General features: G+C 51.0%; 1 protein-coding gene across 3 annotated transcripts in view; it reads left to right on the forward strand.

Annotated features, from left to right (window-relative positions):
* Positions 890-18,275, forward strand: part of ARHGEF10L (Rho guanine nucleotide exchange factor 10 like) — a 165,099-nt gene continuing 147,713 nt past the window's right edge. For 2 of the 3 annotated variants that reach the window (XM_021095432.1, XM_021095452.1), the window contains exon 1: positions 890-1,146. The gene's annotated coding sequence lies outside the window, so the exon portion shown is untranslated. Of the gene's footprint in view, positions 1,147-1,834; positions 2,030-18,275 lie in introns of those variants that run through there. The other variant, XM_021095438.1, reaches the window with a different exon arrangement.

Consider the following 18,275-nt stretch of genomic DNA (forward strand, 5'->3'; position numbering starts at 1 on the left):
GGTGGAGCAGCGTCGGGTCAGGTTTGGTGTGAAGTTCAGGCTGTCTGTGAGCATTGTTTTGTCTGGGCTGCAGTGTGCAGTGGTTTGACGGGGCATCTCAGTTCCCAGACCAGGGATTGAACCCCGGTCGTAGTGGTGAGAGTGCCAAGTCCTAAACACTAGACCACCAGGGAACTCTCTGTCAATGAGCCTTTAAAGGGCTGAGGCTGATCTCCTTTGAGACCTCATCCTGGGATCTCAGGAACACGTGATTCGGGCAGAGTAAGTGTTTGAGGTTAAATGACTTCTTTTCCTGGTGTCCAGATCCTCATGCTTTTAATGAGCTCAGCAGATGTTTGGCGAACATGTGGGGGTGATTAACACCAGCAATGAGAATGCCAATAGGGCCAGCCCTCAGTGTACCATCCCGCTGTCCCAAAAAGGCATCCTTGTAATCAGAGCCACCTATTGTCTGTCTCCTAGCAACCGGGATTCCAGCGCCCTATCCCTACACAGTCTCATTGAATTCTTATAAGAGCCCCATCATGTCGGTACTCTAATAATGACTCCTGTTAAACAAGAGGGAAACTGAGGCTTGGAGGGACAAGGCCACACAGCCGGAAAGGGCAAGGATGCAAACCTGAAAGCTTCCAACTTCAGAGTCGTGGTTGTTGTTGTTGTTGTTTTTTTCCACCTTCTCTGGTCACAAGGCTCCTGGTTCGTGGATGAACCTCCCACCCTGCCCTGTGCCCAGGCCCTGTGCCCTTTCCTGGGCCAGCAGGTAGCTGTCGCGACTCAGTCCTTCTGCTCCGAGCCCCCTTTTAGAGCCCCCCCTCCCCGGTTCACACCCCTCCTCCCTTCCTCACCCAAACAACTTCCTGGCCCAGCCCTGCCTGCCTGGCTTGACTCGGTCCAGCCCTTCCTTGTGGGCTGCCAGGAGCCTCCTCCCATCCTCCTGCCCGCCCGCCTGGCAGGTCTGGCAGGTGAGTGACTCACCCCTGGGCCCACTGCACGCCCAGCGAGGGGAGCCAGTGGATGTGACCCCCTGGGCTCCTGCCCATTCTGCCAGCCGCTGCGACAGACGAGACCCTTCCCTGCCGTGGGGGCCTGCCCGCATCACCCGTGCTCCCTTCTTCCTCGGTTGGAGTTGGACGGCACAGAATCCAGGTCAGGCTTTTGGTGTTTCGCCATCTCTGTCCTTTGCTGGGCTGGAGGAGGACACTTTGGCGGTCTCTGGGTGTGTGTCTGGGTCTCGTTGTCGTCAACACCCTTGGGCTCTGGGCCTGGGGACACCCTGCTCTGTCCCAGGTGGTGGTGGGGCTCGGAATGCCTTGTGTGGCACTCGGGAGAACTCGGCTGGGAGCCTCGGGGATCATGACCTTGACCCTCACGGAGCAGGTCGGGGCAAGGCGGGGGTGAGGAAGGCAGAGGGAGCCGGGCAGGGGTGTGTGGCAGTGGGAACTTTGCCCGCCTCCCTTCTAAGGTCACAGAGTTTGATAGCTGCAGCTGGATACGGCCTCAGAGGACACCCAGCTCAGTGGCATCATTTTACTGCTGGGAAAACTGAGGCCCCAGGGAGAGGGACTAACTCTAGGTCATTCTGTGAGTCAGAGGCCAGAGGGGCTAGCTGCTCCCCCCACCCCCTCCCCCCCTGTGCTCCTTCCCTGCCCCTTAGCGCCTGCCCCTCTGTTTCTGCCCCCAGCCCATCCTGGCAGCCCTCTCTTACCTCCTCCTATCCTGGCCGCGTTAGAAGAAACACACTGCGCACGGTTTCATGGGTGTGATGTCATGGGCTCAGAGTTGGAAGCGTTTTAAAGGTCACCCCGGTTGTTCTGGCTGTGAGTCTCAGACAGGTGGCCATTTAGCCCCGACTTGAGTATCTCCGGTGACGGAGAGCTCACTGCTTGCGGAGGCAGCAGTTTCGTTTGTGGGGCCAGCGTCTGGCGAAGGATGGTATCATGCTTGCTGGGCACTTGCCTTGTGCCAGGCGCTTTGCTAAGCTAGTATGTGACATGTATGAACCCACTGAATCCTCCCAGCACCCCATGAGGTAAGTTTTATTATTATCGTTCTTGTCTATAGCTGAGGAAGCAGGCACAGAGAGGTTAAGTAACTTACTCGAGATGTCACAGCTTGAAGAAAGGGGACCTGAGATTTGAAGCTGGGCAAGCCTGGGTCTAGAGCCCAGTGGAGCCCTGAGTTCTGTCGCTTGGTTGCTGTTGCAGGGCCAGAATGATGAGGCTTCCAGGGCTCGGGGGGGTCCTGCTGGGCCTGGTGAGGCTGAGGTTGTCAGGGGGACCTTGGGCCATTGTGTGTCCCTCTGGTTGACCTCCCAGGGGGAGGGCCATGGCTCAGAGAGGTGAGGGAACTTACTTGAGGTCACACAGCTAAGAGATGGCAGAGGGTCAGACCCTCCCTCTTGGCTCCTAACAGTGTTCGCTGCACCAGGCCGGCCCCTCCTCCCTGTGGCATTTCCTCCAGAGGCTCCTGGGACCTCTGGGACAGAGATGTCTGAGTGAGGCTGCCTCCTCAGGGTCCCCTGAGGTTCATTCAGGGGCCTCTCTTCCATCCTCTCAAGGGCTCAGCTCCTCTGGGAATAATGCCACCAGCCCTCCCAGTTGGGTGTCCTCAGTTACTGGGATTTTGGAGTCTTCAGGGGGTGACTGGTCTAGCCTCATTCACATTCCCACCACCCAGAGGCTGAGAAGAACCCCTGGGCTCTTTCCTGGGCTCCCTCCGCAGGATGATACGTGGGCAAGAGGTACCCAGGGAGTTCCTGTTGTGACTCAGTAGGTTAAGGACCTGACGTAGTCTCTGTGAGGATGTGAGTTCATTTCATCCCTGGCCTCACTCAGTGGGTTAAGGATCCGGCGTTGTGGTGAGCTGTGGTATAGGTCAAAGAAGTGGCTTGGATCTGGCATTGCTGTGGCCATGGTGTAGGCCGGCAGCTGCAGGTCCGATTCGACCCCTAGCCTGGGAATCTCCATATGCTGTGGATGTGGCCCTAAAAAAGGAAAAAAAAAGAGGTCCCCAGGGTGATTCCGTTCTGTCCTCTCTTCCTGGTAATAGTGACAACACTAACAGCGATATTGACAACGGCGCCTGCCACTGTTCCTCCATCTCCATTTACTGGGCACTGACTATATGCTGAGCTCTGTGCCAGGCAGCCCACACACCAGAGTTTGTTCAGTCCTTCTGAAAATTCCCATTTCACGGATGAGGAAGCTGAGGCTCAGAGAGGTGACATCATTTGCCCAGGGTCACACAGCTAGCTGGGGGCACTGCCATCATCTGCAGAAAGTCAAAAGCGCACATCATCCAAAGTTGCCTGCTGGGTTCATGGCGCAGCCAGGGCCAGAGTCCGGCTTGGGTGGCCCCAGATTTCAAGCCTTGCCTACTTGGCCGGGCTGTGTGGGACTTGAAAACCATGGATTCTGGTTGTGTTCTGCCTCCAAACACCACAGGACCTTGGGCAAGCAACCCAGCCTCTGGGGGCCTGGATCACCTGATCTGGGTGCAGGAGATGACAATTTCTTTCCTGTGATCTCACCGAGGGCAGTGGATTAGAGCCACAGCTGAGAATGCCTTAAAAACCTTGACACATATGCAGGCTGCGAATGAGTATGAAGAGATGAAATTACCCAAGCAGCGTCTCCAGAACCCTCTGTGCCTGGGGCAGTCTTGACATTTGATCCCTGCAACCCTCTCGGGATGGAGGAATGCAAGCCTGTTTCCATAGCAGGGGAGCTGAGACTCAGGGAAGTGAAGAAACTCGTGTTCAAGGTCACAGGACTCGCAGGTGGGGCAGCAAGGTTGAACCCAGTCTGTGTCCCAGAAGCGAACACCCCTCATTAGGATGAGAGACAGCTCCCTGGGGAGGGGGATCTCCCAGGTACCCAGGCCCGGAGCCCTGTGTTTGGAGACACTGACCCTTTGGGCTCACGGGGGTCAGACTGTAGGTCCGGGGCAGGTGGGGGTGCTGCTGCTAAGAACTGAGTCCCTAGCTTCCGGCTCAGGCCCCTCCCACCGGGCCCTTCAACAGAGGGATCGGGACCTCCCCTCCCCCATCCTTCCTTGTCTAGGGACAGAGGCGCTCCTTGTTCCAAGGGGATCAGGAAAGCAGGAGGCCCCCCCCCGCCCCCGAGCCATTCTGGGACCTGCTCAGCAGCTAACCCTGATCCCTCCTCCTGGCCCAGCGTGGCCCATCTCGGCCACTGCGGAGTTGTCTTTGGCCCCAGGAAGGGGAGGGAAAGAGGCTGTGGGGCTCACCTGCACTTCTGCCCACCCCCTCCCTGCCATCTTTCTCTGTCCCCTGCTTCTCCTCCTGAGCAATATCCTAATGAGATCTGATAACCATTCATTCCATCTGATAAGAGGGGTTCCAATGCCATGGCTTGTTTGAGATCAGCTGGGGTGGGGGAGGGGACCCTGGCCTGGGAGCCAGGAGGCCATCACAGCTCCCATTCCATTCTTCATGCCTGTGCACCTTGAGCAAATCCTTTGTCCTCCCTGGGCCTCAGTTTCCCCCTCTGTGAAAGGCTTGGATTATCCCCAAGGACCCTGCCAGCTCTGAAAATCTTTGAAATGCTTGAATGGATGGCCCTGCAATGTCCTCTGAGCTCCCCACTGGCTCTGGCTCCTCCCACTTGGCCCAGGGAGCCTAGGAATGCTGGGGAGACTCCTGTTTGCTTCTGATACAAAGCAACTGGCGAAGATGGGAGTGATCTCCTTTAAAACTCGCTCCTAGCAGTTCCCTGGGCAGCCCAGGTGTTAAGGATTCAACACTGTCACTGCTATGGCTAGGGTCCGATCCCTGGCCAGGGAACTTTTGCATGCTGTGGGTGTGGCCAAAAAACCCGCCAAAAAAACCCTCCCCAAACTCCACTCCTATTCTGTCTGGCCAATGTTTGAAATAAACCCAGGATGCCAATGGTTTGCCTGACTGCAGGGCAGAGGCTGCCTGAGGCCCTTTGGACCTGGTTGTTCGTGGAAAAAGTACAGACTGTGAAGTCAGGCTTGGGTGCAAATCCCAGTTCATCCTTCCTGATGGTGTGAACTTGGGTGGGTCACTTGGTCTGAGTTACGGCATCCGAATAGGGAGATCACAGTACCGAACTTCTGGGGCCGTAGGCGTTCTCCCAGGCAGAGCACTTGGCCTGGTGAATAGTAAATGCTCAAAGGGAGGGCATGGCCCGGGCACCAGTGCCATCCAAGCCCTTGCCACTCCAGGATAAGAGGATGCCTCAGGGCGCTTTCTGGGATCTCAATGCCACATTGCATGCTGATGAGCAGATGTTTCAGGTGTGATGAGGATAATGATACAGATGATATGGCCTTAGTTCTAGTCTCCTCTTTTTTCTGTTTATTTATTTATTTTTATTTTTGGCTGCGCCTGAGGAATGCAAAAGTGCCCAGGGGAGGGATTGGACCTGAGTCACAGCAGTGACACCAGATCCTTAATGTCTACAGGGAGCTCCCTCTTCCTCTTTCTTTTTTCTTTTTAGGGCCACATCCATGGCATATGGAGGTTCCCAGGCTAGGGGTCGAATCAGAGTTGTAGCCACTGGCCTATGCCACAGCCACAACCACAGTCAAACAACAGCAATGCCAGAAATGAGCCACATCTACGACCTACACCACAGCTCACAGCAACGCTGGATCCTTAACCCACTGAGCAAAGCCAGGGATCAAACCTGTATCCTCATAGATACTAGTCAGATTCATTAACCGCTGAGCCATAATAGGAACTCCTCTCTTCCTCTTTCTTAAAGTAGCTCTGGAAACTCCAAAACTGGGCCATATGCCTCAGTGCCTGCTCTCCTGGGACCCTGGGTTTCTTCACACTTGAATCTTGTTTTCGCTTATGGGAAACTGGGGGTCCTGGGCTCCATCCAGTGCATAGTGGGGAGGGGGCAGCCTGCTTCACACTGATCTCACCCTCATGTCTGGTGTGCTGGCTCAAAGGACCAATCAAAATTCAAAAGACATTAGGATTTATGTGTCAGGGTGAGGTCTTCCCAGTTAACTAGAGAACAAGCCGACTAGAGCTCAAGGCATTTGGTGGTTGCTCCAGAATTCCAATAGAGCCCCCAGGGGGTGGATGGGGGCTGACTTTGACCAAACCCCAGGGTCTGGGACAGCTCTGTTCCTGGGACAGATCTGTTCCTCTGCCTAGCCCTGGAGCCACAGGGCAAGGAGCTCACTGCAGATGGCAGATTTATGGCCCTGATTCAGAGACATGCTTTTTTTTTTTTTTTTTTTTTGCTTTTTAGGGCCACACCTGTGGCATGTGGAGGTTCCCAGGCTAGGGTTCCCAGGCTAGGGGTCCAATGGGAGCTGCATCTGCCGGCCTATGCCACAGGCAAAGCCATGCAGGATCCGATCTGTGTCTGACCTACACCACAACTCATGGCGATGCAGGATCCTTAACCCACTGGGTGGGGCCAGGGATTGAACCCACATCCTCATGAATACCAGTCGGATTTGTTCCCACTGAGCTGCGATGGGAACTCCAAAGACATGCCTTTGGGGATGGAGCAGATGAACTTCTCCAGCAAAGTAGTAGTTTCTGGAAAGAGGGAACATGCCTAATAAAGCTACAGGCTGCTATCTCCAAGCTCCTTACCCAGAAGGCATTTCTTTTTTCCTTCCCCTAGAGATCACCAGACCCTTCTCCACATTTCCTGAAATCCTGGCTAGGGGATTTTCCAATTAGCAGAGAAACCACATCCAGCTTACTCCTGCTTCACTGAAAGGGTGAGTGGCTGGGATGGGGGGATTTATTGCCCTTTAGTTCTTTTTCTCTTGTTTTTCGTTGTATTCATCCATCCATCCATCCATCCACCCACCCATCCTTCCATCCATTTGTCCACCCGTCCATCGATCTGTCCATCCCTCCAAAGTCAGCTTATTGAAAATCTGTTCTGTGCCAGACACTGCCTTCTGAAAATATGACTCTGGGCAAAACAGACACACCTTGCCCTGAGGGAGATCATGCGGGAGCGAGGATGACAATTTAGACAATACAGTGCAATTTAGACAGTACCTGGGGTGCTGTGGCCTTATCTGTTTATCAGTTCTCTTATCTGCTGCATGATGATAACCATACTTACCACCTGGTGTTATTGTGAAAAGTTGACGGGATGATGTAAGTACAGAGCTGGCCAAGGAGTTCCGTCGTGGCTCCATGGCAACGCATCTGACTAGTAGCCACAGGCCAGCAGCTGCAACTCCAATCGGACCCCTAGCCTGGGAACCTCCATATGTCTCTGGTGCAGCCCTAAAAAGACCAAAATGCCAAAAAAAAAAAAAAAAAAAAAAAAAAAAGGGCTGGTCTGCTCTGTCCCAAGTGCTCAGTAAGTGTTTTTGTGATGATAATGATGGATGGTCGTGAACGTGAATGTGAGGAAGACGAAGACGACTAAGATCACCTGAAACAGGGCCCCCCCACTGTGCGTGCCCATGAGTCGTGCTGGCCGGGCTGGCTTTCCTTGGCAGCCACAGCAGGTGAGAGGGAGATGGTGACCAAAGGCAGGCCCTAAGCCAGCTTCTCAGGGTGGGGCAGCTGTGAGCTAATCATCTCAACAAAGAGGCCATGGGTGCTGGCCGTGCCATCTGGTGGCGGGGTGTGTGGGTCCAAGGGCATCTTGGGGGGAGCCCCAGCTGACGCAGCTGCCTGACTGGTTGGTCCAGTGAGGAGATGGATACGGCATGTCTTAGGGGGAAATCAGCCAGGAGACCAGGATTGGCAGTAGACTGTCCGTTGCAGGCCTGGGGCAGGTTATCTAGAAAGTTCCCAAAGCTGAGGGGGTAGCAGGGCAGCCAAAGGCAGCAGAGGTGGGACTGAGCCCCTGCCCTGGGGGCTCAGCAGCGGGGAGGCTAAGGATGAAGCTCTAGGGGGAGCAGCCAAGAGTGGTCAGGGCATCTCTGATGGTCCCCGTGGGGCCGATAGGGGCCGAGGAGGGTGGTCTTGTTCAGTGCTGTTCTCCCCATCTCCTGGAACAGTGTCAGGGAACTTTCTAGCCCCTAACTGAGGAGTTATTAGTTGAATGCACGCTGTATGATCAGATGACCCAAGATGGCTATTCTCTTGCTCTCTGTACATCCGAAGCTCGACCAGACCCTGCTTCACCTACACCCTTCTGACCTTTCCTCTTAATCTTAGAGCCTGTCTGCATACTTGCCCCCTGGCCCAGCTAGTGAATGTGCTAATCTTTAGATCAGAACATCACCACAGCTTATGAAAGGGGCGGTAAGGGGCCTGCTTCTCTGCTGGTTTCCCTGGTCACCAATGAGGCAACCTGATGTCAATTCCCCTGTAACCCATAACCTGTTTCCCCCCCCACCCCCACCCCGTGGAAGCCCACCATCTGCTGCACATGGTAGGGTGTGGCTTTAGGATCTTGCTTCAGACACGTGAGACCCCCCATCCACTACGCCATTGATGCCTCTGTCACTGACCCCAGGCTCTTCTTTGGTCTTGAGGCTGGGCTCGTGCAGGGCTTGCAGGCCTGTGGGGTGCAGCACAACACCCACCAAGACTCTCTTGGGAGGATCTGGTTTAACTCGTGCTGGCTTGCCTGTAAGAAGCAAGGGTTCTGGAACCCACAGAAGTGAGCTCAAACCCTGGCACCCCTACTTACTTGCTCTCTGTGACTGTGAATAAGACGTTTCCCTTTTCTGAACCTCAGTTTCCTCATCTGCAGAATGGGAATTGCAATGTCAGCATTGAGGTTTGTCGTGTAGACAGGAGACGATGAAGCGATTTAGAAGTTACTCAACAAAGAGTGACTTCTGGCGTTCCCGTCATGGTGCAGTGGAAATGAATCTGACAAGGAATGGTGAGGATTCAGGTTCGATCCCTGGCCTTGCTCAGTGGGTTAAGGATCTGGCGTTGCCATGAACTCTGGTGTAGGTTGCAGACACAGTGTGGATTCCGAGTTGCTGTGGCTGTGGTGTAAGCTGGCAGCCGTAGCTCCAATTCGACCCCTAGCCTGGGAACCTCCAGATGCTGCGAATATGGCCCTAAAAAGCCAAAAAAAAAAAAAAGTGACTGCTATTGTCATTTCCCACCTATCTAGGGTGACACCCAGAGTGGTGAGCCAGGACTGTGTGATTGGGGGGGTGGAGATGGAGTGTCTGCTGAACCCCACATTGTGAAGTTTTGGGAAGTGTGGTAGGTAGAGTTAGACCTGGAATCCATTGCTTTCTTGCTGTGTCACCTCGGGGAGCTTACCTATCTCTCTGTGCCTAAGTGTCTCATGTGAAATAAGGGAGCTCTTGAAAGTAGCCATTCTACAGAGGTCTTACAAGAGTAAACGGGGTCAGGAGTGAAGAGCACAGGGCCTGCCTGTGTCTCAGTAAAGAGGGGTTCACTGCTCAGTAAAGGGGGGCTAGCATTATCATTGGTGGCCATTAGGGAGGAATGGGGGGGGGTTGTGAGAGTGAAACAGAGATATGGTGAGGGACTCGATTTCATCCGAGGGCAGGGGCTTGGGTCCCTCTGTGAGGTGTTGGGACCCCCGGCCTTCCGTGTCTCTGCTGACATATTGGGTAGGTGAACAGGACCCTCCTGGTAAAGGCTCTGGGGTCTCAGAAGATGCCTATTTCCAGGAGAAAACCTAGGAAAACTGTGCCTTCATCTCTTGGGTTCCATGGGGCAGGACTTGGGTGATCTTAACCAAAGCCCATAGAGTGTACTGGAAGGAGCAGATTTTGGATTCAAATCCCAGCTCCTGGGAGTTCTCTGATAGCTTCGCTGGTTAAGGCCCCTGTGTTTCCACCGCAGTGGCTCAGGTCGCTGCTATGGCATAGGTTTGATCCCTTGCCCGGGAACTTCCACATGCTTTGGGTGTGGCAAAAAAGAAAAGAAAAAAAGAAGAGGCATTTCCACTGTGGCTCAACGGAAACAAATCTGATGAGTATCCTCGAGGGTTCGGGTTCATTGCCTGGGTTAAGGATCTGGTGTTGCTGTGAGCTGTGGTGTAGACCAGCAGCGACAGCTCCGATTCAACCCCTAGCCTGGGAACTTCCTTATAAAATTTGAAAAAAAAAAAAAAAGAAAGAGGAAAAAAAAAAAAGGGAGAAACGGAAATAAACTAGTTTATTGCAACTCTCACTGAAAAAAAAAGGACAAAAGAAAAAAAAAAAATCCTGACTCCTCCATGCTTCCACTGTGTGACCCTGGGTAAGTCACTTAACCTCTCTGGGTTTGGTACTGTTTCACAGAGCCGCCTTCCTTACAGGATTCCAAGAAGCCGAGCACACAGTGGGCCTCCGTAAATGGGAGTCGTTTGTGCAGGCTGCACGGAGGGCGAGGGAGTAGTTGTTAATGAACGCTGGGGCTGGTCCAAAAATCCAGTCTATAAAACTGCTGCCTGTAGCTTCTGGTGTGTTGCTAATGGGAGTTTATGTGAAGGACACAGCGGGATAAGGGCCCATTGTTCCAAGTGGGGACGGTTTTATGACTCTTAGAAAGCGTCTTTCATCTGGGAGACCAGGGCGCTTATGGAACCTCCCAGCCCTGGGCGGCGAAACTGGGGGCTGCTGAAGGTTTCTGGGGTTGGTGCCAGGCAGCAGCCACAGCCAGGCTCTCCTGTTGGCTGGGGCTAAGGTCCCTCTGGCGTGTCACTGCAGAGTCAGGCTGGCAGCTGCTGTGCCTCCCTTTCCCCAGGCCCAGGCCTTTCTCTTCTGGAGACCTTCTGTCTGGCCCCTGGTTCCCAGACTGGTCTGCCTGGCAAGGCTGGAAGCTCACTGGGTCTCCTGAGTTCCCCTTCTGCTCCTCCTCCTCAGCAGCCAGTGAGTGCCACATCCTCTCCATCCTTATGGCCACCTCTAGAATAGGCCTTGGACCCTGTCTGCTGTCAGCTGACTGGCAATTCTCATTGTCTGGGAGCTTCGCCTGGCACCCCCAGCCCTGGGTAGGGGCAGTAACCTGATGCCAGAAAGTGAAGACCTTGTCTCTCTGTCCTTTCTGGCTCCTTGGCCAGGCCCCAAGCGGAGAAATCCAACCTCCCCTTGGCTCGGCAGACAGCCCTAACCCCTCTGCCTTCTTGTCCCCAGTGGAGGCATGGGTGAGGCTGGCTTCCTGGGGTAGATGGGTCTGGAACACAGGGCAGGTGGGGTCTGGGCTGATGGGCAGAGATCTCACTGTGTTTGCAGCTGCCTTTGATGGCTCAGCCTGGGACACCTCCCTTTTCCCTTTCATCTTTTCCATTTGGGGAGATACAGAAAGGGTAGAGCAATATGCTGAAGGTGCCCTCCCCCGCCAATGAAACAAAACAAAACAAAACAAAAACAAACAAAAAGATAGGCTAGAGCAGGATGTTTGGATCCATTCACTGGCTCCAGAATCCCCCCTCATCCTGTAGATACGGGCACTGGGCACCACCCTCCTCTTGCCACAGGAATGAAAATCCACCCAGGTAATACTACTCAGCCATAAAAGAGGACAGAAATAATGCCATTTGCAGAAATTCTCATACTAAGTGAAGTCAGAAAGAGAAAGACAAATACTGTATGACATCATTTATACGTGGAATCTAAAATATGGCACAGGTGAGCCTATCTACAGAACAGAAGCAGTCTCACATGGAGAACAGACCTGTGGTTGCCAAGGCAGAGAGGGAGGGAGTGGGGTGGACTGGGGGTTCAGGGTTAGTAGATGTAAACTATTTAGAATGGATAAGCAATGAAGTCCTGCTGTATAGCACAGGGAGCTGTATCCAATCACTTGTGATAGAACACGATAGAAGATAATATGAGAAAAAGAATGTGTATACACACACATACACACACACATATATATGACTGGGTCACTTTGCTGAACAGCAGAAATGGACAGAACATTATAAATCAACTATAATTAAAAAAATCCACCCAGGTAGGTACAAGTGAGTGGGGCCAGGGGGTCTCAGTAAGGACACAGCAGGTCACTCAGATGGACATTCAAGGCTAGGACAGAATATTTTGTGCCTCAGTTTCCCTATCTGAAAATAGGGACAGAAGTACCTACTTTATAGGTTTGCTGTGAGGATTAAATGTTAAGACACATAAAGTGATTAAACAGAGCCCAGTTCAGAGTGCTATGGAAGACGTTGCTATTATTATTGCTATTATTTTTGCTAGGGTTAGATGATCTCTGTTTCACTGTTTTTGTCTCCTACACTATTTTTTTTTTTTTTTTTTTTTTTTTTTTTTTTTTTTTTTGCTTTTCTATGGCATTTCTGCTCTCCCAGAACCTCAGTTTGAACTTGGCTGTGGTTTGTGGCAGCATGAATGCCGGCCCTGGCTCTGCACCATCTTTCAGGCTCAGCATGCGTAGTCATTAGACTCAGTCTCTCAGCTCTCAATTCCAAATTCTTGAATCAAAGGAGCTGACTGGCCCAGTTTTGGTCAGATGCTCGCCCTCTTGTCCAATCAGGTGCGCTGGGGAGGAGTAGGCTGTCACTGCACATGGAAGTGTATGCGTCCTGGCACGTCCAGCCTAGCCTCTTCAGAGGCTCTATCAGAGCAGCAGAAGAAAGGTGAACAGTGCTTTATCTGTTACCCCACAGGGGTGCTCCACGTTTTCAGGGTTTAGGACAAGCTTTCAGAACACTTGGAGCTGCTGGCACTTGGAGCCTGTTGGCTCACAAATTATTGATCCAGTTAGAATTAGAAATAATTGCCGAGTTCCCATTGTGACTCAGCCTGTTAAGAATCCGACTTGTATCCATAAGGATGTGGGTTCCTGGCCTTGCTCAGTGCGTTAAGATTCTGCAGCACAGGTCACAGATGTGGCTCAGATCCCTGTTGCAGTGGCTGTGGTGTAGGCCACTAGCCTGGGAACTTCCATATGCCGCAGGTGCAGCACTTAAAATAAAATAATATATTAAATAGTTGTCAATATTACAAAACAGAGGATTTAATATAGAAATCTGGATGTCTAGGTTTTCTTAGGAAAAAAAAAAAAACCCTCTGGAGATACCAGGCATAGTGACTCTTCTACTAGAACTGGGTAGTGACTGCCCCTTTTACCTGGGACAGTGCTTTCCAGGCCTCCAGTGTCCCCAACCTTGAGACATAGTGTCGGTTGTCACATTCAACCTACTTTTTCCATTTCCATCTCCTACCTGGCCTCCTAAGTCCTAGAGTTTACTCCCTACTCCATATCCTGGCACTTTCCCAAGGAATGAGAACTGCAGGAAGAAAAAGAAAAATTTATATAGTTTTTCAAAATTTTGGAATATATATATATGTGTGTGTCCATCCAGTTGTGTTAAATAGTCTGAAAATATTATCTCAGTTAATTTTCTAAACAACCTCATAAGGTAGGTACTATTACTTTCATCCATACTATACAGATGATGAAACTGAGGCTCAGAGAATTAAGCAACTTGGTCTAGATTAGCATAGCCCCATCTGACTTTAAAAACAATTTCTTTTTTTTTTTTTTTCTGCTTTTTAGGGCCACACCTGTGGCAGTGGAAGCTCCCAGGCTAGGGGTCCAATCTGAACTACGGCTGCCGGCCTATGCCACAGCCACAGCAACGCAGGATCCGAGTTGCTTCTACGACCTACTCCACAGCTCACAGCAACACCGGATCCTTAACCCACTGTGCGGGGCCAGGGATCAAACCTGCGTCCTCGTGCATACTAGTCTGGTTCGTTACCGCTGAGGCACAAGGGGAATGCTGAGAAATGAATTTAAACTTACAGAAAAGTTGCAAGTACAACATGACTTTCCCTCTGAGGCATTTAAGAGGAAACCGCTGACGCTGGATATTTAGCGTCTGTTTCCTATAAACAAGGAAGTGCTTCTCTCCAACCATGATACAGCCATCAAAATCAGGATAGTCACATGAGACGTTTCTACTACCTGATCCTCAGAGCCTATTCAAGTTTTGCCAGCTGTCCCTATAATGTCCTTTCTGAAAGGATGGAGTTCGGACCACATGTCACAACTGGTTGTCGAATCTCTTTGGTTTCCTGCAATCTAGAAAAGTTCCTCGGTCTTTCGTTGACTTTTGGGATAGGGGCACTTACGAAGGCATTTATTTATTTATTTTTATTTTTACTCTTTTTTGCCTTTTTGCCTTTTCGGGCCGTTCCCTTGGCATATGGAGGTTCCCAGGCTAGGGGTTGAGTCGGAACTGTAGCTACTGGCCCACACCAGAGCCACAGCAATGCCAGATCCAAGCCGCGGCTTCGACCTACCCCCACAGCTCACAGCAATGCCGGATCATTAACCCACGGAGCGAGGCCAGGGTTCAAACCCGCAACCTCATAGTTCCTAGTCAGATTCGTTAACCACTGCGCCAGGACAGGAACTCTGGCATTTATTTTTTTTAATGTGATTTTTATTTTTGCCATCATAGTTGATATAAGGCATTTAGAAGAATGTCTCTCAATTTGGGTTTGTTTGATGTTTGCTTGTGATTATGTGAGTTGTGTGTTTCAGGCAGGAATATCGTGCAATGCCTTTCTCAGTGAATTACATCAGGGCTCTCATGATGTCCAAATATCCCCCCACTGGTCATATTAACCCAATTTGACCATGTGGGTGAGGAGACCTCTGCCAAGTTTCTCTACCAGACAGCTGCTTGTTCCCCCTTTGTGGTTAATAAATACTTTATGGGGAAGTACTTTAAGACTATGCAAAGAGTATTCCTAGCTTTCGATTTATTCATTTACTTATTTACATCAAGAGCATAAACTCTTGGGAGTTCCTGTTGTGGCTCACAGGTTACAAACCCAACTCATACCCATGAGGATATGGGTTTGATCCCTGGCCTTACTTAGTGGATTAAGAATTCGGCATTACCACAAGCTGTGGTGTAGGTTGCAGATGCGGCTTGGATCCTGCTATGCTGTGGCTGTGGCTGTGGCTGGCAGATGCAGCTCAGATTTGACTCCTCGCCTGGGAATTGCCACATTCCACAGGTGCAGCCCTATTTAAAAAAAAAAAAAAAAAGTATAACCTCTTGGTTTCCTATTGTATGTAATAGAATATAAATCCTTATAATCATTATTTATTTTGATGCTCAATTTGCCCTTGGTTTGGCTAGTAGAAGCCTCTTTGAGTTGGTGTCTGTGTCCTTTTGCTGGATTTCCATCAATTCTTGAGCAATTTCTGGCCCAACCTTGTGTTTCAGGCACAACTTGTTCTTCCCCTGGAATCAGCCCTTTCTCCAAGGAGCTCTGGTTTCTTTCAGTGGAGAATGGTACTTAGAAGCCATGATCTGGCTGCAAAGTGTGTTCATTGCCATTGGGCATTCCTGTGTCCCAGGCCTTTTAGGTGTATAGAGCTATGAGCTCACACCAATATCTCTAACTCCAGTCCAACACCACAGGGTTTTTTTCTATTTTTCTCCCTTTTCATATTTGTAATTCTCTTCTCCAACCATGTTTGGAGTTTGAACTCTTGATTTGCACTATACTGGGCTGCCTCTCATAAAGAGTAGTTATGGTTGTTTATGATAATATAGTATAATATAGCATATTTGTCTAATTTGGGTCAGTGAGGTCTTTGAAAATCTGTTAGAATGCTTTAGATTGGTCTTTCAAAATCCTATGAGATAGGAGTTTCTGTTGGTTTCTGTAGGAACCAACTAGTATCCGAGAAGATGTGGGTTCGATCCCTGGCTTTGCTCAGTGGGTTAAGGATCTGGTGTTGTGGCAAGCCGAGGCATATATTGAAGGTGCAGCTTGGATCCAGCGTTGCTGTGGTGTGGTTTAGGCAGCAGCTGTAGCTCTGATTTGATCCCCCAGCCTGGGAATGACACCATAGCTCATGGCAATGCCGAATCTTTAACCCTTAACTTGGATCCTGCTATGCTGTGGCTGGCAGATGCAGCTCAGATTTGACTCCTAGCCCAGGAATTGCCACATGCCACAGGTGCAGCCCTTAAACAAACAAACAAAAAAAGTGAGTTGAGGACACTGGGATGTGGTGGGCAGATTGCTCAGTCCATCCCAGCCCCCTTCAAAATGCCGGTTCTACTAACCAGGGAGGGGCCAGAGTGGTATGTGAACAGGTAAGACCGACTCTATCACTCTCATTCATAATCAAAATATGATCCAGGAGTTCCCGTCGTGGCACAGTGGTTAACGAATCCGACTAGGAACCATGAGGTTGCGGGTTCGGTCCCTGCCCTTGCTCAGTGGGTTAACGATCCGGCGTTGCCGTGAGCTGTGGTGTAGGTTGCAGACGTGGCTCGGATCCCGCGTTGCTGTGGCTCTGGCGTAGGCCGGTGACTACAGCTCCGATTCAACCCCTAGCCTGGGAACCTCCATATGCCGCGGGAGCGGCCCAAGAAATAGCAACAACAACAAAAAGACAAAAAGATAAAAAAAAAAAACAAAAAACAAAAAACAAAAAAAAATATGATCCAGCCTCTCTCAGATGAGAGCCTGTTCCTGATTGGTTTGATGGTACAGGAAATAATGACTAGCTGCTTTCTGCACATTCTCCATTCCTCGTGCCTTTGCAAAGGTGGTATCTGGACTTGGGAAGTCCACTTTCCCTTCTGACCACTTCCTTTTTTCCCCTCTTTTGGTCACACCTGCAGCATATAGAAGTTCCCTGGCCAGGAAGAGAACCTGCACCATAGCTGTAACCAGAGCCACAGCAGTGACAATGCCAGATCCTTAACCCCCTGAGACACCAGGGAACTCCACACCACTTCCTTTTTGACTCACTATAGGGCTGGGGCAGTGGAAAGGGGGGTGCTGGGCAGGGAGGCAGAGGCAGGAGCCCTGAGTTCCCATCCTTTGCCACCAGCTTGCTGGGCAGCCTTGGGCAATTCACTTAGCTTCTCTAGCCTATGGAAAAATACCACCAAGCACTCCTTCCCAGGTCAGCAGTGGAGACAAGCGAGGACAGTGTCCCAGTTCCATCCAGATGTGTCATTCATGATTGTGCTTGCACAACAAATCCCGCATGGCCAGAATGCTCAGTGAGGGGGACATTCTGGTTAATTGAATGTTCTGGGACATGGAAACGTTCCCAGAAATCCTTTTTGTTCCTTTCATGGCTATTGAAACCCATTTGCTCATCTATTTAGCAAATATTTATCTCGTGCTTATGCTCCATCCGGCTCTGTCCCAGGTGTTGGGGATTCCAGCCTGAACCAGACAGCAGAATCCCAGCCCCTGAGGACTCACGCAGTCTGGGAAAAGCCATGGGGGAACTATGACACATAACACGGTAGGATGGGTGCACAGAGGAGGGACCGTAGGGAGCCTGGGAGCCCAGTCTTGGGGCTCTAGAGAACAAATCTTTGAGAAGGTGATGTCTGTGTGGAGAGCTTCGAAAAGCCACGGTGTCGGAGGGGAAGGAGCAGTAACGGCAAAAGGGGACAGCATAGGCAAAGGCCCCATGAAGGGTTTCTGTTGTGGCTTCGTGGGTTAAGAATCCAACTAGTATCCATGAGGATGAGGGTTTGATCCCTGGCCTCTATCAGTGGGTTAAGGATCCAGCGTTGCTGTGAGCTGTGCTGTAGGCTGGCAGCTGTAGCTTCGATTAGATCCCTAGTCTGGGAATTGCCATATGCCGCGGGTGAAAGGCCCAGTGAAAGAAATACTTTGTACATTCATTCATGCCGTGGAGCTGAGAATGTGAGGCTGGGCAGGCATGAGAAAGAGGGTGTGTGTGCCAGGAGAGCAAGATGGTGACAGAGCAAGCCTGCAGGAGAACTGGCCTGGGCGGGGTCCTGGCCTGGCCTGGCCTGGAAGGTGAGGGCTGCAGGTTCACTTATCCTCGACTACGTGTTTTGTGATTTTTCTTTTTTTTTGTAAAAGTAGAATGTGGAGGGAAAATGAAATGAAAACACTAATTTAGAGGAGGGACCACAAGTTCAAATGGGTGTCAGGGCTGGGAAGGATGGTGGCTGGTGGAAGAACACTGTTAAGGGGCCACTGTTCCTTGGGGCCTACAGAGTATGGCCAGGGGGGCCTGGCACTGGCAGATCTTCAGATTTTTTAAAGAGAAGCCAGCAGTCTGGCTATTGATGGGAAATCTTCCAACTGTTAAATGTTGGTAACTAATTAACAATAATAACAAAACCACTGTGGGCAAAAGAAAATGCTTCTGCATGCTCTAGTTGTTCCACAAGCTGGTAGATTGCAACCGTGAATCCAGAGGGTTCTATTAGTCAGGGTTTGAGGGTGTTCACTTGGGCTGGGGTCTGGGGGCACCATGGGGGCCTGAGGTATGACCTCTGCCCTCAAGCCTGGGTATAGCTGCCCTTAAGCTGATGCTTCAAGTCAGTACATGCCCAGAATCAGCTAACAAATGTAGCTAACCAAAGCATGAG

Source organism: Sus scrofa, chromosome 6, assembly GCF_000003025.6.
Source record: "Sus scrofa isolate TJ Tabasco breed Duroc chromosome 6, Sscrofa11.1, whole genome shotgun sequence".
In the NCBI taxonomy this organism is placed as follows: domain Eukaryota; kingdom Metazoa; phylum Chordata; class Mammalia; order Artiodactyla; family Suidae; genus Sus; species Sus scrofa.